The 27301-nt window shown below is 32.0% G+C and overlaps 1 protein-coding gene and 1 long non-coding RNA gene across 5 annotated transcripts in view; both read right to left on the reverse strand.

Annotated features, from left to right (window-relative positions):
• The window catches only part of LOC132699218 (4-galactosyl-N-acetylglucosaminide 3-alpha-L-fucosyltransferase FUT6-like), a 60956-nt gene extending 45943 nt beyond the window's left edge, over positions 1-15013 (reverse strand). Inside the window, exons 1-2 of one of the 3 annotated variants that reach the window (XR_009618483.1) lie at positions 14442-15013; positions 14324-14383 (exon numbers count right to left, since the gene is read on the reverse strand). The gene's annotated coding sequence lies outside the window, so the exon portion shown is untranslated. Of the gene's footprint in view, positions 1-14208; positions 14384-14441 lie in introns of all 3 variants that reach the window. The other 2 variants (XM_060665815.1, XM_060665817.1) reach the window with 2 other exon arrangements.
• Positions 15014-15458: 445 nt separating this feature from the next.
• Positions 15459-23750, reverse strand: LOC132699672 (uncharacterized). 2 transcript variants are annotated; one of them, XR_009618536.1, is made up of 3 exons: positions 23604-23750; positions 16953-17167; positions 15459-16336 (listed from the first exon to the last, which is right to left on the reverse strand). It is a non-coding gene; the product is annotated as an uncharacterized LOC132699672 (long non-coding RNA). The 2 variants fall into 2 exon arrangements; XR_009618535.1 differs by having other exon boundaries at positions 15459-16080; positions 16132-17167.
• Positions 23751-27301: the final 3551 nt, after the last annotated feature.

Raw genomic sequence — 27301 nt, forward strand, 5'->3', positions numbered from 1 at the left:
ATTACTCTCTTACATTTTATGAGCAAAAGAATAAACAACTGAAATTTAATTTCGCAATGAACAGGACCAGGAACAGGAAAAGTGAATACAGCGAATTTAAGTGAAACTTAGAGAATCGAAATTTTTATTTCTATTGGATATGGAGCATACATAATTTCTTCAAAATAACTTAACTCCTACTCCCGCAGTTTCTTTTCCAAATCCAAATCAGACAGATTTGCTTTCAATAGGATGTTGCTTTGCCCCATAATACTCGATTTGTAGAAGGAGATCAGTGGAATGATCTGCAAGATCTCCAGATATTACTTCATTACATAAGGGGAAAACACATAATTTAGATGATTTAAAATTTAGAAATAGGTAGAAAATAAGGTAAATTAATGAAAATATCCCAAGTAATATTTTGGAAGGGTTTTCTAAACCGATTAATAATAATAATAATAATAATAATAATAATAATAATAATAATAATAATAATAATAATAATAATAATAATAATGATAACCCCTTCTACATGTTTTTTTCATTCTTCTGCTCATAAAGAATAAGAGATGGGTATAATGGATGGTACGGAATTCGTACTACCATATATTATTATTGAAATAGTTATAAAGTTGCTGCTTTAGTAGAAGTACGAACACCTCTAATTGGCACCAAAGTTATTAGGCGATAGTTGTCATTAGTATCCCCTTTTTTGTAGGACTTGGACAACTTCCCTCATTTATATAGCTGTTTATCAAATATGTTAACGGTATAACTACAGCATCTTTTCTTTCCAAGCTTTTGATTTTAAGCATCTACAGCATCTGCGATCACTACAAAACATCGGATTGCTCCGAAACCCGTGCGGTAAAATCTCGGAAATATCCGAAGTGGCTCGGATCCGTGGGAGACGAAATAACGTGGTAAAGTGACGCTTCCCGCACGCTATATCGGTGGAACACCTGGTATACTACTTCATTTTTGAATTTTATACAAAATTCTAGATATATTGTGTGTATAATATCCTATTCCTAAGTTTTTGTCATTTTTATTTTTTTACGCGAAAAATGTCGTTTGCAAGGCTTAAAATATCGGCCAATTTCTTCATTCGGACACATTTATTGTTTCATTTGAGTAAGTTTCGTTGGCGACGAAGGACTCGGATTTCATAAGAAATTTCGATACATATTAATACAGGGTACGGGTATAAGTTCAGTTTCTGTAAGGTGGCTATGATGGCGTTTGAAAAAAGCAAGTGCTATAGTGCTGTCATTATGAATTACCATTTCATAGTTGACCATAATCTAGCCGATGGGCTTATGAAGATCCGTAGGTTATGTATGCACTATTTATTTATATTATTTATTCAGGGGTATAAACACCGTCTCAGAAGACTGATTCCCAAATTGGGGGCAGGTAGAGACCTGAATCGCGATTAAGATTGTTAGGTTGGTTCGTTGGTAGAAGAACTGATTACATGCAAGAATTTTAGTTTTATCAAATAAAATTTTATGACCGGTTTCATGAGTGTATTCGGCAATAGCTTATGAGTTTATCTGTCTTTGTCGTAAGGCTCTTTCGTGTTCTTTGAGCCTAGTTGATATTTTTCGTCCGGTCTCTCTCCAATGTATTCTTTGCCGCATATGCATGGAATGCTGTAAACTCCTGGCGACTCAAATGGAATTTTGTCTTTGACGGACAACAGATGTTGAGAGATTTTTGGACAAGTGGTAAATCTGGTTTTGACGTTATACTTCTTTAGAACTTTTGATATATGGTCAGTGATGTTTTGAATGTAAGGAAGGACCACAGTGGCAAGTATAGGATTGCTTTCTGCCTCATTGCTATTGGAAGGTTGTGGTGAAGTGTATCTTTTGATGGAACGTTTAATATCTTTAATTAATATAATATTAATAATTAAATATAACCTCAAAACCAGATTTACCACTTGTCCAAAAATCTCTCAAGATCTGCGGTCCGTCAAAGACAAAATTCCATTTCAGACGCCAGGAGTTTACAGCATTGCATGCATATGCGGCAAGGAATACATTGAAGAGACCGGACGAAAAAAATCAAATAGGCTTAAGGAACACGAAAGAGCATTACTCATCAGCTGTTGTCAAACACGCTCATGAAACCGGGCATAAAATTTTATTTTATAAAACTAAAATTCTTGCATGTAATCAGTTCTTCTACCAACGAAAAATCCGGGAGTCTATAGAAATAAACAACCTAACAATCTTAATTGCGACTCGGGTCTCTCCCTGTCCCCAATTTGGGAATCAGTCATCCGAGACGGTGTTTATACCCCTCATTAGCGCCCCTATCCCCTCTCAAATAATATATAAGCAGGTACAGAGTAAAATACGAGCCAGTTTCAGTCAAGCTCTGAAGAAGCCAACAGGATGATTCGCGAAATGTCAGCAATTTCGACTAAGCAAAGACCGACGCAGGAGGAATAAAGAAGTTTTGTAAAAAGCAAGGAGATAGATAATATTTAGAAGCTCTCAGTAACGTTGGGAATTTACATCTGATCAAAAATACTGGACCTATTATTCTGAACCTCCAAATGGCGCAACATACTTTGACAGAAGTTCCACCTGAATTGGTAACTTCCATATGTTTTTATTATTCTTGTTTTTCGAGTAACTGGTATTTTTCCAATTTAACATTTTAGTTGAGGTTGTAAATATGAACTCATTTGTCTCTCCATAAGATTGTTGCAAAAATCTAAGCTGATTTTGTAATCCCGTTGCACAAATTTCTGCACTGGACAGAATTTCCAGGGCTTCCAGTTATTTATTTAAAGGCACGGTCGAAGCGTTGTTCTTTTGACATCTAAAGACGTATTCAGGGTTAAATCTTCAGGAGCCTCTGAAAAATGCAACAAAATATAAAATTGCTCTTCATTATTCAAAATATGACCACGTCTATTTTTTCTTTCTTCAAAATTCTGTATATTCTAAACATATCAATTTTTTCTTCTGTGGTACACATAATTCGCAAGCAGCCTTCTACCACTTGTTTTGTTTAAACGCCATGATAGCCACCTTACACTAACTGAACTTATATGGCAACAGCATATTATTTGTTATAGACAAATATTTAAAAGGAAATATTTCAAAAATTCAAAATATTAGGCATATACCACTTTATATAAAATTGACTTAATTTTTGATGCTAAATATGACATAAAAAAAAAGTTTTTGGCCATTTTTTAATTTCATTTTTAATCTTATTTTTCGCGTTCCCTGTATTATTATGCAGCCATTAATTTTTTATTTATAGTTCATTAACAAAAAAATCACTAACGTTATCGCTTATCCTTGGTCTTATTCTGTATAATTAATGCACCCATATTCTTTGGATCTTCATAAGTGCATCGGCAAGATTATGGTCAATTATGAAATGGCATATCATAGTAGCAGCACTTTAGCACTTGTTTTTTTCAAACGCCATCATAGCCACCTTACACAAACTGAAGTTATACCACCCTATATTAACATATATCGGAATTTCTTATAAAATTCGTTATTCGAGTCCTTCGTCGACAACAAAACTTACTCAAGCGAAACAATAAATGCTTCTGAATAAAGAAATCGGCAGATATTTTACTACATCTTGCAAACGTCATTTTCCACATAAAAAATTAAAAATGTGACAAACAGTTTGACCTAGGTATAGGACATTATACATAAAATATGTCTAGAATTCAAAAATGAAGTAATATACCATTCGTTCCATTTAAAATAAGAAAGTTGATACTTGCTCACGAAAAATACAGCCCTATAGAGGGAAACCAATATTTGGCCACCTAAAAATTTACATGGGACGTCCTATATTCCATTCAGCGATGAATCACCTATTTTTAATACTTCGAGATTTATTTTGTCCTGTCCAATATTTACCCTTCTTTCTTCTAGTTCAAGATAATCCCCAGGTCGGTAGTCGTCAATTAGCTAGCTTCAATTTACCATTAATCGCAAAAGCAGAAAACACAAATATCATCCCTTCCATATGGAACTACACCAAGAACTTTTAGACCGTAATTTTGAACAAAGGGTTAAATTCTATACCGTTATAAATAAAGAAATTGAAGAGGAACCAATTTTTTTGTTTAAAGTAATGTTTTGTGATGGAGCTACTTTTCGCAGTAATTATTCAACAATTAATACATTCTGGATCAGGGAAGCGCAAAACAAAAGCCATTGGTCATTTAATATGTGGTGTGGAATAAAACGCTTTAAAGATATTGACCATTTTTGGTACACTACTTAACGGGTCTAGATATTTATTTAAACTTTTTGCACAATGATTTAATTGACCTTCTTCAAGAAGTTGACAACATTGAGGTCCAACAAATGTGGTTTCAGCAAGATGGAGCTCCTCCGCATTACCATCGAGATGTTCGATAATTTTTAAATAATCTTTACCCACAGAAATGGATCGGTTGAGGTGGATTCATTGGATAACCAACTCGATCATGTAACTGGAACTCTTTTTTGTGGCGATATGTTAAAGATCGCGTTTATGTGAATTCCCCGGCCGATAAGGAAAATAGGACCGGATACGGGCAGGCAAATAACATCGTGCTAAAGAACCTCCAAGAAAATATACGAAACAGACTAAAATTAATATACAAATAGAAGGGCATTTGTTGCGCAAAAGTAATAATTAATAATGAGATAAGTTAATTTGTAGTAATATGTATTTCATATTATTTAGTTTTTCCATGAATTTAAAATTTGGTCGTTATTTTCACCAAAATTGTTAATAATTGTCTGTTGCTTTATGTACGGCTCCAACAAAGTTATTTATCCTGTTCATTTTTTAATCTTAGCAGAACCCTGTTGGCTAATAGTTTTGTCATGGCCAGCTAACATTATAGCAATAGTCTTAGTCAGAAAGAACAGTAAATATTTAAAATATATAATATATAAAAAGTATTTAAAATAGATATATGACATTCTTAATAGACGTTGTAGGTTTGTGTAAGATCTTTCAGAAAAACTAATAATATATATGATGTACCATTTAAGAAAATTTAGATTTTTCAATTTAAAATGATCCAAATACATTCCTTTATTTTGAACACCCTCTGACATCTAATTCAAATTCCTTTGCATATGTTTTTTGCAAGTGTGAAAACTAGTATTTTTTTAGAAACATTAAAATATTGCAGACTAGGGTCTAGTTAAGAAGAATATTATGTTATAATTAGAGACGCGTGGTTAGTTTTTTTTACTTTTGGTAATCATATTTTTCGTGTTGCGTTTTGTAGTCTCATATTGTTGAGTTTCGAACTTGTTTGAATATCCCGAATTGACCATTTCCTACAACAAAAATGTATATTTCATTCGTCACGCTTTTTTATATATACTTTAAAATAATTTTATGCATCCCAATAAACTTTACTTTTGCTTTTATCACTTTCTCATAACGTTTGAAATCAATGAAATAATGAATTTTACTCGTATTTGTTTTCCTACAATCCTTCACTGTGTTCCATGCAGTATAAGTATTCGGTTAAATACTTTAGAGTTTCTGTTTAAAATCCTGAACCCTCGTATTTTTTACACCTGTGCTTAAATGCAAATAAACTGAATGCGCGACGGCTGTGGGCACCGTCATATTACACATTATTGGGTGTAATTCGTTGTGCAAATATGAGATTCAGAACGCGATAATTTTAACACACTTAGTTAATGGCGTAATTTGAACTTATTGGGCAAGTTGAAACTCGCGTCATTGGTCGTTCCTGCGAGTTTGATTTTCGTTTGGCAACATTGCGAGCGTTAGGTAAATGTCAACAAAGTTGCTCGAATTCATTTATATACAGGGAGTTATTTTATATAATTTAATAGGCTCATTGCAGATATTTTTTTATCAAATAAAAATACTCAACAAGACTTAAAAAGTATTCCCCCTAAATATCTTTACCGTAAGTGAAATATTAAAAAATTTTGCTGTAGAAACGACTTTTCAGCTGTCTGGAAGTTTAATATTTTTTCGTGTAAAACTACAAATATTTATTAAATTGCCCGTTCAAAGAAAACAAGGGAATATATCGCTAAAAGCCATTCATTAAAAAGTCACGTTTACCATTGTGAAGACCATTTTAACGTAAGTATTTTATTTATGATTTATTTATATATTTAAAGGAATATGGTTCCACACATTGTTGCTTATCAAGAAGACAGGAAGCGGACTTGTCTGCCACATAATCCAGTAGCTGTTGTAAAAAGGACAAAGGAATCGTGCAATGATATTTTAAGCCAAGCAAGTACTTCAAAATTTACGAACCAATGAAGTAAAAAAATGAAGAAGCAAATCAATTCAGTGCAATATTCACCCAATAACGGGGTGTTACCATTTTGGACACATTTATGGGGTATCTTAGTTAATTTTAAAGATAGAGAGTCGCGGCTTACGCGACACTGTCCTACTTTTGTGTTAAATTAAAGATGCCCTCCACAAAATTATCATGGCCTTGGTTTTTAAGATATAGGATGAAATCCAAAACTATCGATTTTGGAACCACCTTCGTTATCTTGAGTTATTGAAGAGTTTAAAAAATGTTCATATAGTATTTTTCGGTAGATTCCATCCATCCATCCAGTGCTCTAACCGTTTTTTGGTTATGAAGCCAACATATATTTTTTAAATGGAACACATTATGTTTTTCATTAATTGGAAATCATTTAAACTTCTTAAAAATATGTATTAGTTTAAAGTTGTTTTGAAAATTAAGCTCAAAATTAATTTTTTTTCATTTTTTTTCTTTATTTGTAGCAAATCAACTGAAAATAAGATACATCTAAGCAATTACAAGTTACAAGGGACTCTTTACATAATTTAAATGACGGCAAACATTATGTTATAATGTTAAGTATATAGTTGGCCATGACTCATCCATTAAATTTTTATTTTTAATAGATGCGACAAATGTCAAAAATTTTTATTACGTACCCATTTCATTTTGTGTTTATTTAATTAATTTTCTATAATAATGGCAGTGTATGAAAATTCCGAAAAATGTGATATGTTGGTATGTTCTATACAATGAAAATGCGCAAGAAGCTTCGGATTCATATTATTAATAAAAATAATGATAATAATAATAATAATAATAATAAATAGTCTTTATTTCTAAGTATAATTACATTGAAATAGTGTCATTTACAGTGGTTGTCTTAAATGTCTTGAATAAATTTATAGTATTCTTCTACACTATATGGTTCTATTCTACGAGTAAATTAAAAAGTGTTTTTTTACATTTTTAAATCGCTAATCGTTTTTATATTGTTCGGTAAACTATTATAATACCTAATACATTGATAATATGCACCCTTCTCACTCATAGTCAGCCTGTGCCTGGGATATGTGTAATTCATAGTCTTTGTCCCATAAATTTCTTGAGACAAACTATTTTCAAAATGATTTCCGTTTTTACAGATGAACAGATTGCTAAAGTGAAAATTTTATTTTCCTTAAATTTTCCCCTACATACTAGCGAAAGTTTAACTGCAATATAGTTCGCAGGGCTGTCCTGGCAAATAAAAATTCTTTCTATGTCCCTGCAATTTCCATATATAACAAGACCGTATCTCATATGTGTCTCAAAATTACTGTGATAAAGATTTTTTTCGTTTCCCATGGAATATACCTATCTAATACTCTAAGACTATATATTACTTTATTAAACTTATCCGCTAGATTATTTACAATCGCTTAAAGCAATATCACAGTTGTTTAAATTTAACTTCTGTAGTGGTTCTATTCTTGATCGATTTGTTCTAAACATTGTTACAGCATTCTTAGTGTTATTAATAACTAATTTATTTTTAGTCAACCAATTATCCGCTCCCATCATAAATCTCTTAGCTTCCTTTTTGAGGTTTGCGGTATCTTTATTTACAATTTACCATTCATACGTATATTACCATAGGTAAGGTTTTTGAAGGGATATAGTTTCTTTATTCAACCTCGTCCTAAAAATTATTTGAAGGAGAATAGTAAGCAAAGACAAACAAATTTATTAGTTTACATAGAAGGGTACACGCCGTCGTCATCTTGCAAACACATAGAACATGCAGCAGGGGTACTAAAATCGACTGCCCAAAGAATTTTTTAAAAATACAAATATAATCCTTACAAGTTTAAGAGTGTGCAACATTTGCATCCTGTCGATGCCGAGTGCCGGATGCACTTTTGCCACTGGCATTTGCAACAAATACGAATCAACGGTTCCTTTTGGAGACGTGTAATGTGGTCCGACAAATGTTACTTTTCCAGTTCGGGAATTTTTAATCGCCATAACACGAGGAATTATCTGATCGATAGAAAACCACCACAGGACGCTTTCGGTTGAGGTATCGTGTTTTATTTTGAGACAACGAATAGCTTACCGAATTTATGAAGGAGATCTCACAGTACGTAGGTACGCAACGCTTCCGGTTAAATCGGAAGCGGTCATTAACACTCTTATTTCAAATGGAACAACCTGTGTATTTCTAAAGAAGTGTCTAAAGAATTTCTCGTCGGTTTTTGCTTAGTCGAAATTGCTAACGTTCTGCCAATCATACTGTTGGCTTCTTCAGAACTTGACTGAGACAGTTTCACTCAAGCTCTGAAGAAGCCAACAGGATGATTGACGAAAATTTCGACTAAGCAAAAACCAACTCAGGAGGAATCCAGAAATTTTGTAAAAAGCATTACAATAACCTGTGGAAGAAAATTTAAGTATAATTAGATATTTTACAGAAGGGAGTAGAAAAACTAATTTAATTTTGTTTTCATCATAAGGCTTAAAAATATCATGTTCAATAGCGCTTTCACAACTATAGCCAAATCTAAAACCCGATTGTTTCGGCGGCAAAATATTATAAATATTCAGAAATGCTTTAATTTGCTTGTCTATTATTTTCTCTAGAATCTTAGAGAATAGGGAGAAAACTAGTAGGACGCCTTTTTTAAATTTTAGACATGCATTTTTTATTTATTTTTTTATTTGCAGGTATTAAGAAAAATATGCAGAGAATAGAAGTTTTAAATAAAACATTAAATGAAAAATATATTTCTTAAGTTACTGCATAAGTTTTTGTAAGTTTGTACGATAAAAAAACATAAACATAACACAATCCAACAAAAATTTCTTTTTAAAATCCCAAGACTGCATGAAAATGTTCCAGATGTAATTTGCTACGTGTGTGGATCTTTTGTGGTCAAGAAATTTAGACGTTAAATTACACCCAATTTTTAAAAAACAACACTACGCTTATTTAAAAAGTAAACATTGGTGATTAAGACATATCTTAGGCATCACATATTGTTCGTAAGGTATGTGAACAATAATAAAACCTGGCGATCCCTACCTTCTGGAATACCTATGATATGGAGAGAAACAACCAAATCACCATTTCTGCATGGGCAATGTTCGTGGATATAATACGAAAAATTTGAAAAACATTGTTTACTCGAACCCCAAGACTTCGAAACAAAAATTTTCTGGCACAAGGGATTCAAAACTCGTATTTCAGGAAGCACGAGACAAAATTTATAGGTACTTTTGAACAAAGTGGTTCACTTGTTCATGGCACCGATATTTCCTTCCAATTTAATAAAAAATCTACTACTATCAGACAAAAATTCTGAGGACTGAAGGCTTTTTATAGATTCATTAAAGAGATGCCTTAAAGCTTTTCTTTTGCTTAACAGGAAGGTTCCTGCTTCTGAATCTGTTGCTTATTCTTTGCAAATGAAAGATGCCTACGAAAATCAGGAACTACTGCTTGAGAAAATCAATTACAAGGACCATAGTTCGATAATTTGTGGTGACTTAAAAATTGTGGATTTTCTACTAGGTCCGCTGTCAGGATATACGAAATATCCTTGTTTTTTGTGTGAGTGGGACAGTAGAAAAAGACACCAACATTGGGTGCAAAAAAACTGCCTAAAAAGTGCATGGGTTTCATTTACTGCTGTTATACAAGGTTTTCTAGGAAGCAACAAATCTCCATATAAAATTTTAGAAAATATATTGGAGAAATTTGATGCAACATGAGCACAAAACCAAACTTTTTACACTCATGTGTGGACTACTTTCCCGAAAATGTTGGTGCCGAAATGGAACACAGATATCAAGGGCGATCGAATGTTGCAATGAGGGAAGATTACCGCTGGTCTTTGAAAAGGGACAGTCGAGCTATGGAATATACAATGAAATTCACTAAACGAAGTTTTTCTGAAAGAAGAAGAGATCCTCCATAGCTATTACTTGAGACTTTGTTATTTAATTTAGATTTTTTAATTCGGTTTTTGTTCTTGTACTAATAAAAATAATGTTTAACTCAACTGAATGTCAATAATTAAGGGGGAGATTTTTGAGTCTATTTTGAAAAGAAAACTTCATATAAACATTTTAAACAAGCCTTTGCCCTCAAAGTACCTGTTCTAGTTAACCTTTTATGTACATTTGAAAATGTTCACCTATCCGGCATGCTATTGGCAAAGTGCTTTTGATATAATTGCTTAGTTGCCGGCGCACTGCCATCAGCCAAACCGTATGTAATTTTAAACACCAAATTAATAAGACGCAAAGAACTGAATTTAAAAACTGTCAAACAACCGCTTGGACAGCAGAATTAATATTTCTTGCAGACACAGCCTACTACATTGATAAGAAACAGTTATAAAGATTTCAAAAAAACAACTCACAGTTTACGTACTTCGTATTCCTTCTTCGATTTTTTGAAATATTTTAATAAAACAGATAGACAATTACTTACGCAAGAAATAATGATGACGATAATTCTGTCATGTTAACGATATTGTCATGATCACGCAGAGAAGGGATTTTTATTTTTTAAAGCATAAACGTTTTTTCGCTTCGTGGAGCCGTTCTTGTATACCCATAAAATAAGATAGTATCTTCAAAGTTTAAATAAATTTAATACTTTGTTTATAATTATTTTTTTAAGTTAACAAAAAAGAACTTACCCATTTTATGTTAGCAAAAGACATTTATAAACTAAAAAAAATAGCTTCATATTTTTATATACAAATGGACTATTTCACTATTTTAATTTTTTTTCTTTACAACTTCATTAATTGAAAAAAGATCTTAATAGAAATAATTAATAGTTTGTAAATGTTTTTTTCATGTAGCTATTATTCAAATAATTAGTTTAATAATTTTTGTAAAAATCGTAATTGGCAGTTCTCTACAAACTAACAAACAAAAATATTTTGTCCCTTAACAATTTTATTGGTTATTATATTCATAATTTTTTGTACACGGATTGTTAACTTTTCTTTATTTTTTTTTGTGAAGGTTTTAAAAATTACAAAAAGAAATTTTTTATGATTTAAAAAAAATGTCTTAACAATAACTTTCAATTATTCTTAAACATTTCTTCATGTCGCTATGTTTTAATAATTAGATAAGATTTTGTTAAATTATAATTAACAGCACTCTACAAATTAAGAAACATTTTTTTTCATTAACAATTTCATTTTTTACTATATTAACAATTTGTTACAAATTACCGAAAAAAAATTATTTCGATTTTTCGAAAATATACGTAGTACAAAAGTTGCAGCAGCTGATGCAATTCTTGACTTGAAAACTAATAATATAAACATTCAGGTCATTTTTGATGGTAATGAAATTGTCTTTCAGAGTATCTATTGTTTATCTGATGTCTTCTGCATTTGTTTATAATTTTTTTTTGTATTTTTCAATCCTTTTAGCCTTTTAGCTTTTTAGCTCAGTATATATTGCAATTTTGGTTATTGCACTTCAAGATAATATTGTTTCATCTATCAAAATTATGTAAGAGTTGCAGTTATTTATTTATTTTTTATTTCATTTTTTTATAAACTGTGATAATTTTTTTCCGAATCTTCGGGCCTATTTTAATTACATTCCCAAAAAATTTATATATTCCTTTCATCGGTTGTTTTTTGCATAATTTTATTCGGTCTATTATTTGCTTATTTATGAAAAAGAAATGTTTTGTTGAAATTGTTAATGTAACAAACAAATAATGAAACTGCAAATTGAAAAAATAATGTTTGTTAATTTGTAGAGATCTGTCAATTATGATTCTTAACTAATTATTTATAAAATAGCTACATAAAGAATACATTTATAATCAATGAACAAATATTATTTTATATTATTTATAGAATTTTTTTAAATCATAAATGGCAGTGGTATTTTTTTTAATATTGAAATAGTCCATTTGTTTATAAAAAATCTATAAACAAATAGAGATTATTTATTTTTTATTAATAAGTATCTTTTGTTATCATAAAATCGGCATGTTAATGACAAATGAAAAAACAATTACACGATTATATTAGTAAATTCTCTTTCTTTAACTTAAAATAATAATTATAAACTTTTATCACACTTATTTTATGGGTATACAACAAAGTTAATTAACAATTATCTAGTTCATTGATATAATATAATATAATCAGTTTTCTGAAGTGTTCAGATTATCCCTTTTTTTTGCATTTTGCAACTTGCGACGATATGCGCGCAACCTCAACGTGGCTCCCGGAGGGCAATTTTCAATGTTAAATTATTAATTATTATTAAATTTATGGAGGTACAGTTTCGGGAACTATTTTTTAGTAAATTTTCTTCTTTTTAAGGATATTCTTTTCAAAATCCAAAAAAAAAAATAGTTTACGAACTATAAGCAAAAAACTAAATATTTATTTTTACTTGTTCATTTTTTTGCACCATAATTCCGAATCAAATGAGCTATATTACATAATTTTAGTAATAGTATGTTCAATTAACGTCATTAACTAGACTAATACAGTTACTGCAGCTCTCGATAACCCTCTAAAGGTGCCTTTTTGTATATTAATTATTTCGTCCTGTTTATGTTATACATTTTTTATTCTTAAAAGCAAAACTTTATATTTGGGAAATTTTTACGTTATACAGAAAATTCATACGTTTAATATCAATACGTTAATATTACATATTGTTATTGGGTAAGGCAATTAAAAAAATATATATCCCTACCTGCCAGGCTTATTTTTTTGTTTCGAAAAGGTTATTTGATAAGAATATAACAATGTCGCGTCGAAATCATTTGTAGCTTGAAGCTTGAGAAAAATGTGTATGACAATTTAATCAGTCGAAGGGTAGAAACAAGAAGCTTTAAAAGTATCCTGCCTGTTTACAAAAACGCCAATATCGTCGATAAGAGATGTTATTAGTAGTGGAGAATTCAAGAAAATGAATAAACGTAGTGATTTTTGAACTCACCGTATAGATAATAGTGATCCGGGCCTAATAAGAAGTAAAATATATTGTCTTTGTCAAAGCGAAGTTGGATAAACTGAAAAAGAAGCTAGAAAATGAAACCGATATAAATATAAGCCGTTTCACCTTCCATAGAGTTGTTTGTAAAATGGAATGTCAGTAAAGCAAAATAGACAAAAGTCAAGTGCTAATGGAATCACACAGATTACGCACTTGGAGATTTAGTTACCTTCAAGAAATAAAAAGATATAGATTAGACCACAGATCCATAATTTTTAAATTTTTGAAAATTGGTTTTAATCTTTTAAAAAATATCTTGTTATTGTCATAGAAAAAGCAATCTAGCGCAGTCGTCTGCTATGCATAGCACCGGCCTCATTAAGTTCCAAACTGAAATCCGGGAAAATTTGTTAGAAAATGATATTTATTTTGAATTCAGTTACAAAACAGCAACCTTATGGAAATCTTAAATTCATTTGCAATTAAAAACGAGTATGTATGCGACAATTTGGCTGAACAAGATGGGCATACTGTTTTACGTCTTGCTCCATATCATTGTATGTTTAACCCCATAAAGCACTTTAAGTCCCAGTATTATAAATTTTATAAAAAAAATATTTATTAATATACCTATCAATTGAGAGCTGGAAAAATTCAGTGCAGCACATTTATATAGAAAACAACATAATATATTATAATTAATTTCAATGACGACTCTGATAGTGAAGCAGAATTAGATTTAACTATGAATTTATTGTATTGAATTTAATGTCATTGTCTTTTCTTAAACTATGAATTTATTGTATTGAATTTAATGTCATTGTCTTTTCTTAGTATATTTTAATAAGATTATACCCACCTAAATAATAAAAAAAAATTGTTATTATTACCAAAATCTTTGAGAGTCTGTCCCTAATGTTATAGCCTTTAATACCTACCGAACACGATTTTTATTGTCATCGGCAGGTAACTTGCGGCATTTTTTAAATTTCTGTACCCGGTGTGCGTCGTAGATCCACAAATATAACAGTTACAATTTTTGAAATTAGTTACCTTTCGCTGGATCGAAGACCGAATATTCACCAGCAGCAGACTAAGGCGGAATCTGACATCCTGAAAAAGATTTTTCGTTTACAATCGCCAGGTAGAAACTCGCCCGAAAATTACTCACCACGTGGTTCTTTAAAAATCGCACGTGTCGGCTATTTTACGCGTTTCTCGTTAACAGGATCCCTCGACTGAAACTTAGCTACACGGCTTTGCAAAACAATCGCTAATAACGTTGCAAAATAAAAAGTATTACACGTAGTTGTTCGGAGCACGAGCCATAAAATTGCCACGGCTGGGGAGCGGGGCGGGAGGGGGCCTTAATGCAATAAACAATAGCAATAAAAGGTACCTGGATGGCGTTACTTTTTTGAATGTGTATATATTTACGAACTAATTCCCGTGCATCGTTTTTATGACTGAGTCATCGTAAATGGATAGATAATTATATTATTGCAAACAGTTTGTGTTGGCAATTATTAATAAATGAGGTTTCGCAATTACGATAATTATGATAGCAGTGAATTTTAACGACCAATTTTTTTCAGTTTTCTTGGCGCTCTAATAAATGGTAAATTTTTCGAGTGCACAATTAAAGAATGCAACGTTGTGAGAGCCCAAGATCCGAAATTATGGTCAGCGGGAACCCATATCAAAATATTTTTTCACCGAAAAATGTTTAAAGAATACGACATTTCCGAGTAACTCACTAGAATTGACTAGGTCTACGACGAACAACGTTTTAGCTTGGAACAATCGTGTTAACACTGACAGCACAGTCCCATATTTAGGCTTCTCTCTTGCTTTTTCTTATTCAAGCCCTGCCGGTAATAATGGCTGGCTGTTTATTTAGTCAAATAGTTTATTTGAAATCACCAATCTAGATTTTTCGAATTTTACTACGACTCAATACTATTTTAATATGTGTTTATAGATTTTGTCTGTGCGACTTTCATTTGTTTTTAGAATTGCTTGAGCAACTTTTTTTTCGTACTTAGCTTAACTCTAATCCAATATTTCAGGAGCCTTTAACCCGAATTTTCTCGTAATTTGTCAGATTACAACATTCAAGACAATAAAACACAAATGAAGAGTAGAAGTAACAAAGGGGTTAAGTGCCAAAATTATTAAAAGGAGATATTAAAAAAAAATTTCTTACCAAAATAAAAAACATTTTATTTTCAAAAAATAAACATGTTACTTGGCGTACGAGTAAATAAGCTGCGACACAAAAAACAAGGAAAAAATTATTTTTTTATAAATATTTAAGAAAAATAAGAAACGGATAAGTGCCAGTGGTCAAATTAGAATAAAATGGTGCTTAGGGTCTTTTAGATAAGGAATCATTGATATTAGGTGCCGTTTCTTGTTCTCACCGACCTTATTCATGTCTGGTAGCAGCCTAACTTATATATTTGTAATATCTTCTATGGTTTTTCCTTTCTTGATTCAGCAGTAGACAAAAAGCCAGTTCTTTGGGAGTCAACTTTCATTCGAACGACTTTGCTAATAGCCACTTGTTTGAGATTTAGTATCTTGTCAGCTGCCGTTTGTAGATCAAAAAATTTTTTTTGTCATATCTACTATCTCAAATCGGCCTGTATGTGTACTTGACAGTATTACATTGTGTAAGTCATCATGTACCATCGGAACGCACTTGCGCTTTCTTTTGTCGATCAACGCGCAAACTCTATCGCACTGAAGGAAGCTATGATCAGTAACAACGTACCTATGTTCAATAGTGTCAAAGAGTCCACAACTCACTAAAAACACATAAATAAATACAATCATTCTGTTTTTATTTTGAGCAATACAGTTATCACTCCAAACAGCAACATTCTTTTTTCTCTAATGCTAATATTGAGAACTTTGCTGCCCGACTTCTTTCGCACTGCGGTTTTATTTCGCAATTTAACGAGTCACATTTACGACAGGTGTCACTTCGACGTCCTCTAAATGAAACATTTGGAAAGTCTTCTTTTAACATCTTTTTGTAAAACTTGTAGTTGACCAATATTGCTGCAAAAACGGCGGTTCACATTTAAATCTGGACTTAAATATTCTTTTGCACTTTTTTCACACGAATAATGAGATTATATGCTCTCTAACAAGTTGCATATCACAGTGCGTAATTTTTCAAGGAGCTGTATGAGTTTTCATGTCTTTATAAACGATTTTGCGGCTTTTGTTCTTTCGTATAATAGTTTCCAAATACTTTCTTGTCAAATGAAAAGTATTCATAAAAGTAGATTTACATACGCACGAATAATGAGATTATATGGTCCCTAACAAGTTGCCTATCACCCTGCGTAATTTTTCAAGGAGCTGTATGAGTTTTCATGTCTTTATAAACGATTTTGAGGCTTTTTTTCTTTCGTATAATAGTTTCCAAATAGTTTTTTGTCAAATCGAAAGTATTTATAAAAGTAGATTTACATACGCACGAATAATGAGATTATATGCTCTCTAACAAGTTGCCTATCACCCTGCGTAATTTTTCAAGGAGCTGTATGAGTTTTCATGTCTTTATAAACGATTTTGCGGCTTTTTTTCTTTGGTATAATAGTTTCCAAATACTTTTTTGTCAAATCGAAAGTATTCATAAAAGTATATTTACATACAACTACAACCTTACCCTCTCCGTCTGGAAGGCTATAGTGAGTGGCACATTGACGGTGACTATCACGAGGGTATTTGTATGAGCCATGCCTTCTACTCCTTACGTTAGTTAAATGTATTAAGCCCATGATGTACGATCCACGGACTTCAGGTTCTGCAGTATTTTTCAATAAGGGTCAATCTCTGTTCGTAGTTTAACGACTTGCAGTTAAATTTACATTTACATGTTATCTGCAAGAAAGAAGGATATTTTTTAGTACTTACGGAAAAATATATATATATACACAATAAAACGATCTGTCTACGAGATCGCCGTAAGGTTGTTCACAATATTAAAAAAAAGATTGGTGAGGATCTAAACTAACAACTGCGAATTCAAACCAACGGCGCATAAGATCAAAATTGGGACCGTCCTAGGGTCACATAGACGCTTTCATATTAGAAATTAAAACAATGTTAACTTGTAGGTTAGGTCTCATTTTTTCAGCTACAGCGTTCCCATTTCTGTTTTTATAGGATTGTCCTGCATTTTTGCGTTGTCTCTGCTCATCACTTAATCTTCTTATTCCTTGTTTTCGATGTTCAAAATTCATTTCGAATAGCTCTTTACAATATTTGAGACCGTCGTTACAGAAAACGATTGTGTGATTGTGTGTTGTGAAAATAATAGATCACTTACAGAAAGCGCCACCTATCTGCGTAATTTGTTCCGGGAATTGTAATCCTGACACTTTGCACACGTGATGGGTCATAGTGCATGGGACGTAGAACCTTTTTATATAAAAATTTAATTTTCAAAAAAAATGGCACTTAGCACCTTTGTTACTTCTACTCCTCAAATATAAGAACAAAAAATAATTTTTCTTTGACCACTCCAATTTTCAGTAGGAAGTTTACCGTTAGCAACGTTATTAAGAATGATTTCGAAAATCGTATCTATGCGAAGCCTCTCCGTACTTCGTAGTGTACAAACTCACTACGCAGCTTTGTATTTTAAAAGGGTTTTGTCCTAGAGGGGCGCATTGTTTTTGTATCGAGCTCCTGCGGACCAATATGGATGTAATTTTATTGTGCACACACCTGGTATAAAGTGACATTCACATATTTGCGAATTTCAAAGTCACAGTAAGCTTTGGTAGATATTAAAATTTGTACTGGTAATTGCGATTTAACAAAAGATGTACAAATAATAGCGATTTCCAATTATATTTTTTCAAATATCTCGCGCGCCCTGTATGATTGACGAAATCTGAAACTCTCTCGACACAGTTTACTATACTGTTCAAATAAAATTATCCCATTTTAACAGTTTTTCTTTTATCGCCAATAATTTACCCACTAAAACGGAAATTCTTAGGATATTTTAGATTATTTGCCTACAAACGACACACTCTGTATATAATTCAAACAATGTTTGAAATACGGGTTATGGCCCTGGATCTTCAACTTTTTCTGGTATCTGAATTTTTAAAATAGGGTTTTCGAGAAAATACTTGTTTTCTAAAACCGTGCAGTACGTTTTAATCGCAAATGACGTCATCGCGTCTAGATTGAGACATGGTGATTTTCATATGGATTATTTTAATTATCTCGATCAGCGTATGTGATGGTCAAAAACCGTAAATACAAAAATTCTAGCTCTTGACGCGGCCTATAGCACTGTTTAAATCAAATAGCCGTCTTTTTAACTAATTTTGATTTACTCTCAAAAGCAGCAATTTTCGGGGTCTTTTAGATTTTAGATTAGAAAAAACGCTTGAAATAAAACTCATAGTCCCGGATCTTCCACGTATCTGAGTTCAAGAATTTTCCGGTATGGTTGAATAGTTTAAAAAAAAATGTTTTTTTTTCTGGAAGGACGAAGTAACCAAAAAATTAATTTATTTTTTTAAAATACTTCGTAATATTCGATAGAGTCCTATTCTAACAATTAAAATATCGGTTTGAATTTCTACCTTTTTGCCAAATCTGAAGTCGATAGCCGCAAAATTTAAGACACCTGTTGATTTTTCAATATAATACGGAATATCTTAAATACCGGTTAAAATGGGTAAAAACTTTAAATACAACAGTTTTAGCTGCTTAAGGGGGCTATATCGTCATGTAAAAGAAACTGACATCTTAAACACAGTCTTTCAGTTATAGTCAATTTTCATTAATAGGGAAATCCATTTTTCAGTTTTTTTTTAATATGTACATTTTTGAAAAATTGCAAAGAATGAGTTTATGGAGCCGAATCTTCTGCGTTTTATCGTTCGAGAAATTTTTCGATTCTTTAAACGGTTTTCGAGAAATGATTCTTTTAGACCTTTCCAAACGCGGTTTTTAATTATTTTAAAATACACACCAATTAACGATTTCCCGATACATCTTAATATATCGATTAAACATTCTGTAAACCTGAACTTTTACAATTACTTTGTAATAAAAAACGCCGAATAATTCTTTTAAGAGAGCTGTCAATCATCTAATGACAATAAACTGTTTTACTGTACTCATGAGTACCCAAATTTCAAATTTTAAATCTGTGTAATTTGTTTCGTGACTAAGTGTTTTATCCTTTTATTCATATATTGTTTATTATACTCATATGCATTTTTTTTTGTTTTGAGCTCCCACACATTCATTTTGTTAAATAAATAAACCTAAACCTTTTTTTTGCGTGTGCTTTGAGCGGATAATTATAATAAACCTAATAATTGAAAACTTTTAAAAATGTATAAAATAGCTCCGAATATACAGTTTGACAGACGATAATTACTTATGACTGTAATAATACTATTAAGGTTTAGGGTAGTAGTAGTACGAAATTATACGGGGTGTCGCAAGAGTACTTGGCAACATAGGAGATTCTTTAGGTAAAAATATTACGATTTGACGAAACTTATCATGGCCCAAAAGTTGATATTAACCGAGCTACAGGTTATTAAAGTTGCAGTTTGGTTTTTTAAAAATATTTTCTGGGGCAATTTGTAGAAGGCGCTACGTATGGTACTTTTGTATGCAGATTTTTAATTAATATATCACTTAAAATTGTTTAGCAGTGTCCAAGAATCTAATAAGTTGCATTTTGGTGCTTTTCTAGTAGTCGTGATTAAGATTTTTGTCATTTAAAAGATTAGTTGAAAACCAAACTGGTGAAAGGATTAAAGACACTTCCCGTTGATAATGGTGGGGAATATGTAAGCAACTTTGAGAATTTTTGGAAAGATTGTGGTATAGTACATTAATTAACAGTGCCAAGAACGACTAAACAAAACGGTATAGCAGAAAGGCTAAATACTTGTGTAAAAAGTGAGGTGTTTATAGATCGACTCTGAGCTTCAAAATATTTTTGGGACCGAAGCAGCAAACACAGCGATGTTTCTACTTAATCGAACAATAAAAAAATGTTTGCAGGGCAAAACATCAGAAGAAGCTTACAGTGGCGTAAAATCAAAGCTAGTGGCACTAAGATTGTTTGGTTGTAAAGGTTTTGCACATCTAGCCAAGAAATTAAGTAAAAAGCTAGATCATAAAACTACGGCCATTATTATGGTTGGTTACAGTCAAGAAAGTAAAGCATATAGACTGTTAAACTTCGTAACAAACAATGTATTTGTTGCTAGATATGTTGTATTGTTTGAAGATGAAAATTGCAGCGTTCTTCTTGAATAAGCAAGAAGCAAGCAAGAAAAACATTTCTGAATGTTTTCAGATGAAAATATAGACAAGGTGACAATGGGTATGATTCAAGTCAGAATGGTGAAAGTGCTGAGTCCATATCCTTCAGACGAAGAACAAATTGAAACCGATTGTACTATAATATTGGTCAAGATCCAGATTTTATTCCAAATCATGATGTACCGGTAAAAGCTGAACGTCAAAGAAGAAGTGAAAGGATAAGACAACCACCCAGACACTTAGAGGAATATGATGTTGGCTATGCAAGGCAAGGTAAATTTTTTTTGAACCTCAGATAATCAGACAAGGCTTAAGCCGGCTAGACAGTGACAAATTGGGATTTAATAGAATATGAAGAACAAAAACCTCTAAAATGTAAATGGGTATTCAAAATTAAGAAAGATTCTCAAAGGAAGATTTTAAAGCACACTGCAAGACTCGTGATTAAAGGATGTAGCGAGAAACAAGGTGTAGATTATGAAATATCAGGTACTTACTAGCATTAGCTGCAGAATTTGATGTAGATATTGATCAGCTAGTTGCTGTAACAGATTTTTTATAAGGGGAACTTTGTGAAGATATCTATATGATACTTTGAAAAATCCAATAACATTTGTAACCTCACAAAATCAATTTATGGGTTTAAACAAGCAAGCAGAGTATGGAACTTGAAATTAGATGAATGCCTTAAGAATACCACCAGAAGAAATAACAACGTATGGTTAGGTTAAAAATTATACATAGAAAATATGCTAAAGAAATATAACATGTCAGAGTGTAATCCGGTTGATTCCCCAGTTTCAATAAGTGAGAAGTTATCAAAGGATGTCATCAAAGACTGAAACAGAGATTGAAAGAATATCCAACTTACTCTATCAAGAGATTGTAGGAAGTTTATTATTTGCAGCTCAAGTATTAAGACCGGACATTCCTACGCAGTAAATAATGTCAGTCGTTTAACTTAAAATCCAAAATCCAATTGTACAGCCACGAAACGGATCCTCAGATATTTAAGGGGTATCAAAAGTAAGAAGACCAAAATTATTGGACATGCAGCTATTGATGGTCGAAGGTCAGTCACTTTATATATATTTTTTAAGAATGGAACAGTCACATCGCGGACAACTAAGAGCAAGCCACCATTGCTCTTTCCACGCCAGAGAGTGAATACATGGCAATGAGCATGGCGGTTCAAGAAGCGTTATGGTTGAGAAAATTAAGGAAGGAGTTTGGACAATGTACAAAACCCACTTTGATACATATTGACAACTTAGGCGCTATAAACCTGGCACAGAAACACATTGAAGTCCGACACCATTTCTTGAAAGAGACGTTCTTTCTGAAGTTTAGATATGTTTCCACAGATCATCAAGTGCCAGATGCCTTAACAAAAGCTGTTCCGAAGAATAAAAACCAGTGGTGTAGTAAGATGTAAGGTTTGAGTTATTTCAAGTACAGCGGCTGCTGGAAGATATACTTCACATTAAGCACACCTGTGGTCGCGGAAACTAAAAACTTTTATTGATAAGATTCTCGCGGTTGTTTTTCTCTGTTTATATATGTAATGTAGCACCTAATAGATTATTCCCGTTTCTAGGGTTTCATTGTTTTTTGGATCTGAATCGCGCTATTCCTACACTAATGCCACGGACGTGTTGGTAATGTAGATACATTCGACATTTTTAAAGCAGTGGATCCATTATATTATGTAATAGCAATAGGGAAGCAAAGCATGCATATCTACTTTTATAATGAGGAACATTGAACCCTTGCAGGAGTTGTTGTTGTATACTGGATTTTTAAAAATATTTATATTTATTGCAATTTATCTATTTTCATATTATTCTTAATTCAAAATTTTTATTTACTCGAACTTTAAATAATTAACATCTCAATTATCTTCCCAAATACGAACACTGTAGTTTCAATTTATTCGAACTTTACGATATAATCTTTCTGTTGTCTACCTTGTTTAATGATTCATGCCATTAGGAATTTACATATTTAGACATCGTGGCCGCAACTAACAGTTTAAATGACAATTTTTTCTATTGTCCATATATTTCTAATAGGCAATCGAGTTTGGACAACCCTGTATAATTAACACTTGTCCTTTTCTTATTTCTAAGTATTCTTTTGCAAAAAATTGAAATCTGAATATTGCCCTTATTTGATTGGTGCAAGGTCTTTAGACAATATAAATCCAATTACGGTTGGCGGTACTTCTCGGGAATCAAGGCAAGGCTGACCGGAACCAGGCAAGTCGTTCGCTTCGCAGAATCAGCAATTTTCTATGTTGTAATTGTTGCGCACTTAATAGTTTTGTGTAAGTAGGTGTAAATAATCAAATAAATTTTAGTATCCAAACACTTGCGTTAAAATTATCCAACGTGCCTGAAAATAGATTACATAAGCAACCGTTCCATAAGCAATCTCTATACAAGGCATTTTTTTGAGTTCAACAGTATATGCAATTAATTTTTTTAAATCTAGATATTTGAGTTAAGTTTAGGTCAGTTCAGAAGTACAATCAATTGTAAAAACATCTTTTATTTTAATATGTTTGTGTATTGTGCTGTAATGTAAAGTAAATTTCTGTTTAATAGTTACTTCAATTCTATTAGTTTCTGTTAATTAATTATTTAAAAATTAGTATTTTTATGCTTTAAATTCAACCATAAAATATGAATTAGAAGATGAAAAGACTTTCAGTTTCTTAAAAGATAAACTATCCATTTTGAAGGACATTGAAAATGGTAAGAAAACAAAGTACCTTTACAAATCTACAATAAGAGTAGTAAAAAAAAAGAAAATTTAGAAGAATATGCGTCCAAAACGTACGTGAATCATAGCAAGATCAAGTTCCAAGAGCCAGAGCTCGCTTCGGTGCTGGTCCAAAACGTAAAAAAAAACGCACATAGCGATCCCGCCAGGATGTTAATTATCGCGATAATCAACATTTTCTTCAATAAAGTACCTAAAATTCCCAACATAAGACTCTTACTTTGATTTAAATAATCCCATTTTAATAGCCCAAATATTTCCTGCGAACTATGGGGGAGAATCCCGAACATCCTCCCGCGACTAAAGAAAAAAAAAATAGTGCTCCGTGGCTGAAAACGGCAACGGACATAGCTTAACTAACGGTCGCTTAAAGGTTCCTTGTTTAGTTAAGACTGCTGCTACTCGCGCAGTTTTATCGTTTCCATTTAAAAGTAGGTACATTATCGGTGGTTATTAGAACCATATCACCAATTGCGATTGAAGTAGAGGGTTACAGCCACTTTTCCCTTTGATGCAAAGTATTCAAGTACTCATTTCGTCCAAAAGTGATGATGCATTTGTTACAACATTTGCCATTTATTAAGGCGACCCCTTTTTGGATGAGTTACGCGAGAATATTAATTATCGCGTAAACAAAAGTTTCCTTCAATAAAAGACCTGGAATGAAAATAAATACATATTAATAATATTGATAATAAAGGCCTTTATTCTAAAAAAGAAGGGCGAGATTCGGTCCAACTAAGTTAAATAAATAACTAGAAGTCTGTTCTTACATCTAACCCAATCAAGAAGATAAACGCAACAACAAAATGACCATATAAATTTTAACAAATTCAAAAAGGAAATTATAATAACACGAAAGACAAAAGATAATAACTAAAATAATAATAAAGTAATAATAAAATGACACATCCGAACAACAAAGTTTATGGTTAGGTACATAACACTGGTCTGCAAAAAAAAAAAATTCTCCTTCTTGTTTTCATGCATGAATTCATCTTATTTTATGCTCTAAACACGGAATCTGATATACAAATAAGTACCACACCTAGGTTTTTAATTTAATATTTATTTTATCAAAAAACAATATTATTAAAGTATAAATTAATATAAGGAAATAAAAAAATGTGGTGGCTTGAGTTTTACAGTAAAAAATTCTAAATTATATTAACAAAACTAATAAATATCGTCAGTTATTTCATTATGGAGTGATAGTGGTCAACAGAAATCAGCAAGCATTGCTGCTGACCATTTTCCATTGTAGCGTTTTTCAATTTGCATTATATCCTGATGAAACCTTTTACCATGCTCATCTGATACAGCTCCAGCATGGATTTGTGACCTTCTTCAATCCAACCTCTCAACGTTCTTGAGCAGCTATTGCAGCATACTTTTGGCAACCAACTTTTTTCCCGCTCATCGATAGAAAATCCAAAATATAGCTTATAAGCTGTTTTAACCAGATCGGTCATGACATGTCGCTGTGTTTTTAGTATGTGTTCCCCACAAATGTAGCAGAAACAATCTGAGGAATTTTTACAAGTCCGTGGCATTTTGTAACCTAAAATCACATACAATTAATTTTAAAACAACTTTCAAACTTCTATTTTATATTTATTGGCTCTACTTAAAAAAATTCTCAAACTACACATCAAATACTTAAATCCAATGTAGAGAACATGAACTTTATGCAAAACTTACCAAAATATTTGATATAAAAGGTAAACAATTAAACGACAAGTTTTCACTGAACTGTTGTAGTGTCACAATGAATACTGCGCATGCGCGTATTTACTACCATAAAAATCACCTTCGGCACTTCCCTCCTTTCTCTTATAACTTTCTGGAACTCATTTTGTATGTATATTTACTTTTTGTAACGTTGACGAATGAAAAAATTGAAAAAAAAAATTTTTGAAATATAAAAAAAATCATATCGAAAAATCTGAACGTGATAGAAAAAATCGGCCAACGAGGATAGATTCAAAACGTTTGAATCATTATATTTATCATAAATTTTTTTAAAGGAGGATTTAATTGCTAACCAGTGTAATCTGGCGGCAAGTTGTGAACATCAGTACTGAAGCGAATCTTGCCATACTAATACAAGACTGTTTTACTAGTCAAAATACAAAGGTAGAAAGTTCCTCTATGTAGGTATCTTCTATTTTGCATATTTAACCAACCATTCAATTTTAACGTATGACTGACCGGATTGTGCTTTTTTATTCCACAAATTAAGCGCAAATACGAACTTTCAAGTTCCTGTATTCGTCCTATATATGTGCTTTTTAGGCACGGAGCATAAACGATATCACAATAGTGTGCAAGGGCCAGCGACTCACAGAGCATTGATTTTACGTCTCTAGTTAGGATATTTCTTTGTTGATATATCCGTTTTAAGTTCATGTAACCTTTCTGGAAGCAACAACTTACATGCTTTTTGATTCGCATATCTTGCTCTAAGGTCAGTCCTAGATTTTTAAAAGTTTCATAGAATTTAACTGGCTCACCCTATATTAAAATATCAAGTTTGTGTGTATTTTCAAAATCTTTTATCTCAATCTTCCTATATATCATATCATAACAGTCGATTTATTTGGATTGAGTTGCAAGGAGTGTGTTTTGGAGAATTCGTTTCAATTTTCAAGACAATGATTAGGGGCATCAAGAGCTTGAATGCTTTCATCGGGACTAAATGACAGGTAAAGCTGCGTGTCATCAGCATAATAATATTGGGTGCATGACTGAAAAATAGAAGGGAAATCCGACATATAGATTGAAAAAAAGGCCTAGAATAGAACCTTGAGGTATACCGGTTTAATGAAACAGAAGTGTTTCCTGCATGTCATAACCTGTGATCTATCATCGAGATAATTTGCAATCAAAGTTCTGCGTCAGTCCTACATAGTTCAATATTGAATTCAAAATACTGTGAATGAGAGTGTCAAATGCCATAACAATAATAAGAGTTGTTAGTTTATTTTTATCTGTAGCCGATAGTAATCATCAGTAACTGTTGCCAAAGCTATGGAGCAGCTATGACCTTTCCAAAATCCGGATTGCGTAGAAAGGAAAATGTGATTTTGTTTTACATGTTTTGTAATTGTAATTCTAGCACTTTTTCAATAATTTTGGACAAAGTGGGAAGAATACTAATTCGACCTAGGTCATTATATGACAGCGGCTTAGATATTTTTGCTAGTGGTAGTACCCTACCTTTTTTCCATTATGCTGGGGAAACCGGAGTTTTTTAAACAAAAATTTATGACATGAGTAATATAAGGCAGAAGAAAAGGTACACACAATTTGATTGTTAAAATATTAAGATTATCTAATCCAGTTGAAGTAGTTTTGACCCTTGAAATTATGTTAAGAACGTCAATTTCTGAGATTTCCGAGAAAGTAAGAGTAGAACGTATCGTACCCTTTAAACAATTATTATAGAAGCTTACTAAGTTATCGTCAACTGGAAGTTCTTGAACACAATTAATGAATAATTGATTTGTTTGATCGACGTCATTACAATTTTCGGGGATTTGGGTATTTCGCGCTTTGGTAATATTCAATGTTTTATTATGGAATTATCTACCTAAAATTAACAACATAATACTCTTACTTTGATTTAAATAATACAATTTTAAATAACCCAAATATTTCCTATGAACTATGAGGGAGAATCTCGAACAGTAACGCGTTAACGCTACAAGTATAGTCTTTCTCAATCTTCATCGTCATCTTCAGAGTCGTCACTGAGATTAATTATAATAGGATTTATGTTGTTTTGTACAGAAATGTTGAAGTCCTCAATTTTTATAATGTGCTACATTGATTTTAGTCTGTCTCAATCTTCATCGTGCTGGCTTTTGACCGCAATTATGTAAGGTACCCAACCAACGGCAATAAAACTTGGGTCCA

This window comes from Cylas formicarius, unplaced genomic scaffold (assembly GCF_029955315.1).
Source record: "Cylas formicarius isolate icCylForm1 unplaced genomic scaffold, icCylForm1.1 PGA_scaffold_3__17_contigs__length_32017465, whole genome shotgun sequence".
NCBI lineage: Eukaryota > Metazoa > Arthropoda > Insecta > Coleoptera > Brentidae > Cylas > Cylas formicarius.